Source organism: Neolamprologus brichardi, chromosome 23 (genome assembly GCF_056152115.1).
Source record: "Neolamprologus brichardi isolate AB-2024 chromosome 23, ASM5615211v1, whole genome shotgun sequence".
NCBI lineage: Eukaryota > Metazoa > Chordata > Actinopteri > Cichliformes > Cichlidae > Neolamprologus > Neolamprologus brichardi.
The window spans coordinates 5,370,579-5,376,383 of NC_142125.1; the positions used below are offsets into that span (position 1 = coordinate 5,370,579).

Sequence of the window (5,805 nt, forward strand, 5' to 3'; positions counted from 1 at the left end):
TCTGACTCTGGCCCACTGCCTTTCCATTCTTCTGTGCTATCACAACACACTCATCATGTTGAGACCAAATGTGTTATCCAGATATCAGCACCCTCACATGTTTCGAAGTTAAAGCTAACCTTGGCGCTTCCTATGCATGCCTCTACAATCTTGTGCGCATGCATGTATGACGGCACCTTTTTGGTATTTGTATAGGAGAAGGAGATCCAGTAGATGTCGGACAGGAAATAGTTTGTCTCCTGCTCTAATCTTACGCAGCCAGACCTCTGAGTCATTAAGCTAATGGAGTAATTTAGACACAGAGGTTGGTTTGTAAAAGGGCGGAGGCACAGTCAAACTATACAACAGAAAGTTTGCTCGACAAGAGGAGGTTTTTCTGCTAGCAAGCTAAGCAATCAGATTTGATCGTTCTGATTTCTACTTATTAGTTAGATTAAATGAGCTCCTTTAATTTAGCTCTTTTTTGTTTTTGGCTAACATGCTGGGAAGTAAACTATTAAAACTACAGTTCAAATGTAAATATAACCAACATTTAGCTAGGATCATAAAACCAGTGTTTGTTTTTTTCTTTAATCAGAATAGTGGCTTTCTTACAGTTGAAATGTGTGAGCTTGTATGCTTATAGGAGTATGTATATCAAACCTGTAAGGTACAGCTTTTTTCAGGATTTGTGATGCGGGTCACTTTAAATGTCACACTTCAGCTATGAAATTATTAGGCATTCAACACTGTGTATGATCCTGTATATCCACTCATGTATAGTGTCATCTGTTTATGGCAGAGTGTGCTCTGGTTCTCCTCGGGGGGCCTTCACTTAAGCTCACCACAAGAAGAAGTGGGTCAGTCCCTCTGTGGCGAGGCGTAAGAGTCAAGTGGTTACAGGTCTATGCAAAACAGGGACCGGGAGGAGCAGAAGCCTCAGTAAATCAAAGGCGGTACGGCGTGTAACATTTAAGGCATCCGTTAGAAACATACAGCGTGTGTGCAGCATATATGCTGTGTGGTGTCTATGTGGGTGGATTGAGCAGCGAGCTAATCAGATGTGTTATGTGTATCGGGTGAAAGCGTGGATGCTCACGGAATATGTGAGAAATCTGTCTTTGACCTCGAGTCACACTTTCATACTGCAGCATTTGATGACTTGTCACGTGGCTCGCTTTTGACATGTTGTGAAGGACAAGCCAAGGGGCTGGGAGAGAATGAACCTTTTAGAAGATCAAACCGTCACGTGTCAAGCTGAGAAAATGTGCATGAAGCAAAAACAAGATCATTGTTGTTGCTTTGTTAATTTATAATGGATTATTTATATTTCTAGTAATCCAGTAATATTAATGAGACATGTAGCTGTTGAGTTAACTACAGTCAGCTTTCTTTTGGTTGCATTTGCATGTAGCACGGTGATGCAGGTGCTATAGTAATGCACTGTTATGTATGTCATGTATTTTGCTCATTCCCCGACATATGATGACAAAGTTGACTTAGATGCGGCAAAGCTACTAATGTTGGCTGCAAGAAAAAGTGTTTATTCTGCAACCAGTTGGGGACTTGCTGGAGATTATCTAGACCTTTAGCAGCACTAAAGGTTAGTTTCACTACAGCTCCGAGAGTAAAATGGCGGGCGTTTGCAAACAAGTGAGGATCTGTCATGCAAACTACAGGTGACTAAGGCTACGTCCACACGTACCCGGGTATTTTTGAAAACGCAGAATTTTCTATGCGTTTGCACCTTTCGTCCACACGTAAACGGCGTTTTTGGTCACTGAAAACGGAGATTTTTAAAAACTCCGGCCAGGGTGGATATTTTTGAAAACTCAGTTTTTGCATTTACGTGTGGACGAGAAAAACGCAGAAAACGCAGCGTCAAAGCTGTGCGCCTTTTTTGACGTCACACTGTGTGCCACGTTATTGTTTCGGTGAAATGAATTTCTACAATACTGTTACTGTTAATTGTACTCTCTGCAGAGTTTAAATGCTTACATACACACACACAGTTACTGTCCCTCCACACATACGAATCGGTTCTGCTTCTATGCCCCATCCTTGTTTACTATTTCCCACCGAGGCTTCTAGACTTCTGATTGGCCAACATTTCTGCACGGTTAGGAATATATCGCCACCTGTTGCTTTGGCATGTTTCTAGCAGCGTTTTCCTTCATTTCTGCCTTTACGTGTGGACGGGATTATTTTTTAAAACGAAAACGGAAAATCTCAGTTTACAAAAATACCCGTGTACGTGTGGACGTAGCCTAAGACAATCCGACCAAAGCAATTACAAGAAGGTTTTAGAGTTCAGGGGTCGCTTAGTTGGCTAATCCCTACCCTTGCTATTGTTATTAATTAATTAGCTCTTAAAATAATTTGACAAAATAGCCAACTAGCACTTCTACTTGGCAAGGATTTTGCAAAGTATAATGTTAGCATGACAGACAGCTTAGCTAAACTGCATGAATCTCATGATAATTCCCATTAAATTACGGACCAGATCAACCTAAAGATTTGGGATTAGTGTACTATTTGCTACATAAGATTGCTTGCAAATTGTTTTGTTAGTTGACAACCTAGTATTAGCTAATGGTGGTCAGGAGAAAGGCAGCTCAGGGTCAGTTTTGATTCCCAAAAGCAAACAAAGAATCAAATGCCCTGCTGAGATTCTTCAACAACCTTAGCAAACACTATTCTGTTGAGTTTGCAGTCTCACATGCAAGTTTGAAATCTAATTGTGGCATGAATAAGGCACGGCGGGTCCAGGGATCAGCGTTGTCAGACATTTTATTTCCAACACCGCACACCACCCCCCACACACACCTGAGTCCCTGTGTTTTAAACTTGGTGGACGTGATTAAGGATGCCGTGCAGGTGCGCCCGCCCTCCCTGCACGGCACCGCAGGCCACGCCCCACCACATACCCCCATCGCCCGACTGAGGCTGGGGAGCCATCCGGCCGAACCTACTCCCCCCACCGCGAGCGGGAGAGGGGATCAGCCCGGACCGTCGGCACCCCCGGGCCCTGGCCTAGCGAGAGGCAGGTGTCTGTTCTGGTGGCCGTCCACTTATCCAGCGGTGCCGGTGATGAGGTGAGTCCGGGGGTCGCCCACGTATCCAAAGGCCGCCCCGGAGATGGACCGGAGGCCACCCATGTGGCAAGCAGCGGCGCAGCCGGCGTGACCTTGAGCCGGGGCTCATGGGTGGCTGGGCAGGTGTCCAGCACGCCGAACCGCACCACACGCCGGCCTCTGGTGGGGGCGAGGCCGCTCTGCTCCGCCCGCCGACCTCGGGCTTCGGTGGCGCGGACTCCCCTTGCACGGGCACCTCGGGCGGCTGGAGTGGCTCCTCGGGCGCCGCCTCCGCCGCTGCCTCTCCCGGCTGGAGCGGCTCCTCGGGCGCCGCCTCCGCCGCTGCCTCTCCCGGCTGGAGCGGCTCCTCGGGCGCCGCCTCCGCCACTGCCTCTCCCGGCTGGAGCGGCTCCTCGGGCGCCGCCTCCGCTGCCGCCGCCTCAAGCAGCCCCTCGCGTGGCTCCTCCGTCACCACCCGCGGCTCCTCTCCCTCCAGCCGGCGCAGACCCTCGCCCACCTCGTCCTCCACCTCCGATTGGAGCGGCTCCTCCACCGCTCCCGGCAGGAGCAGCCCTTCACCCGGCTGTTCCTCCTCCTCCGGCAGGCTCGGACCCCTGCGTGACTCGTGACCTCCGGCTGCCGAGGTGCCTCCACCGCTTTACCACCGTCAGTATACCCCGGTGGGGGTGGCGGCGTCGAGGTCGCCCAGGCCTGGAGCAGCGCTGCCAGCTCCGCCATCTTCCCCAGGTGGCGTTCGCTCTCCTTCTGCAGCTCGTCCTGTTGGCGACGCACCTCCGCCGCCTGCTCCCGCTGGGTGGCCGCTAATTCGGCCACCATCTGGGCCAGCTCCTCCCTTCCCTGGCTCCGGTAAGGACCCGCCATGCCGCCTCCTGGGTTTCGGCACCACTGTGGCATGAATAAGGCACGGCGGGTCCAGGGATCAGCGTTGTCAGACATTTTATTTCCAACACCACACACCACCCCCCACACACACCTGAGTCCCCGTGTTTTAAACTTGGTGGACGTGATTAAGGATGCCGTGCAGGTGCGTCCGCCCTCCCTGCACGGCACCGCAGGCCACGCCCCACCACACTAATTAAATACAACATGATGTTAATTTCGTAAATTATGGCCTCCTGACGGGGCTACATTGGTCACTTGCTATGTCACTCTGTTTCCTAGTCAGATTAATGTCAGGTTTTAGATGGTTCAGTCAGGCACTCAGTTTTACAGTGTACATCATCAACGGGCATCCATCTTTTACATACAGTCTATTGTTACAAAAATGCCACACAACGGTAATAAAAAGGTGCTTAATACCTGATGAATCATGCAATAAGAATTTTGAAATATAGAATAGCATAATAGTCCACATACTGCCTTTGCTTATTGTCTACGTGCATTCTTTTTCTTCCAGTTTTTTTATGGTTACTGGATTGAGAATGAGTTTCACATGCACTAAATACTAAGCAAATCTGATACCCCAGTTCTGTTAAGTTCTGAGTTATGGCTCTCACTTTGATTTTGTTAGTATAGAGGGGGTGTTCCTCTTTTCTTTTCTTCTTTCCTCTCCAAACCTAATAGAAGATGCTGTTAGAAGTCCTCTCTCATGGGAAGAATGCGACAGATCCCACATTGTTCATTGTTGTTTGCCTCTTTTTTGAAAGAAATGCAGAAAAAAAAAACTCCACAATGGTGTGGGCAGGGATGGGGAAAAATGGAATTACAAAGATCACATTTTCATCTTCTTTGATCTTGTGTGTTAAGAGAAGGTTTTGGTGAGTTGGTGTGTGCATGTGAGGGGGGGCTGACAATGTTTGTATGAGTGTGTCATGACAGAGAGTGGGGGGTGGAGGAGAGGGGATAAAAGCAAAGTATAAGAGAGAAAGGGACAGTGAAAGGAAGAAATTTATGGAGGAGGGGGTATAGGGATGTGTAGGCCTAGCTGTCCTTGAGGGTTTGAAATGCACGAAGAGAGGAGTTGCCCCATGCAGCGAGAGTGGGCTGTTTATTTACTGCAAAGAAGCTGTCTCCCTCCAGGGCTTTCCAGAGGAGCATGTCCCCATCACTACCTCAGCTCAGCTCCTGTACCTACCCTCCAGCTAAACATCCTAGTTAAGCTCCACCTAGCCAAAAAAGACAGCATAAAGAGAGAAAAAGAGAGAAAAACAGAGAGTCACTCTCCTCCCATAGCCCTTGGCCATGTTCTTTTCTACCCCCGTCTGGAGCTGAAAATGGGGGAAACCACGCAGCGCCTCTGCCTCGGCACCGAGGAAAACAAGCAGACTCCTAATGCCAAAGAAGTGCTTATTAAATCCCAGGCAGCCTTGCAATTGTGCTGCGCAGCCAGTCAAAATAAGAAATTGTTTGTTGTTGGTTTATTCACCCTGCCTCCCTCTTATTCCACATGCTTTCTTAACCTCCTCCGAATAAGCCCGGACTTTCTGTTTTCTCTATTTCGTCCTCCCCCTCCCTACTTTCATCTTTCTGTTTGTGAGAAACGATGTGTGGCTGAGGCAAAAACATGGGACATGACAGCCAAGCAGTGAAAACATGCAGATGTGACAGTATGAGAGGGCCACTGGAGGGCAGAAAGAAGGAGAGAGTATTAGGGAGAGAAAATGACAAGCACAAACATAAAATCAGATAGAACTGAGATGAGACATTGCAAACAAAAAAAATTGCAGGAGGGAAAGGGAGAGAGTCAGAGGGATGAAATATTTGAACTAGTGAAGGAGATTGTTAGTGTGGA

General features: G+C 48.5%; 1 pseudogene; it reads right to left on the reverse strand.

Moving 5' to 3' along the window:
• Positions 1 to 3,012: 3,012 nt before the first annotated feature.
• On the reverse strand, positions 3,013 to 3,968 carry LOC148095977 (uncharacterized; annotated as a pseudogene).
• Positions 3,969 to 5,805: the final 1,837 nt, after the last annotated feature.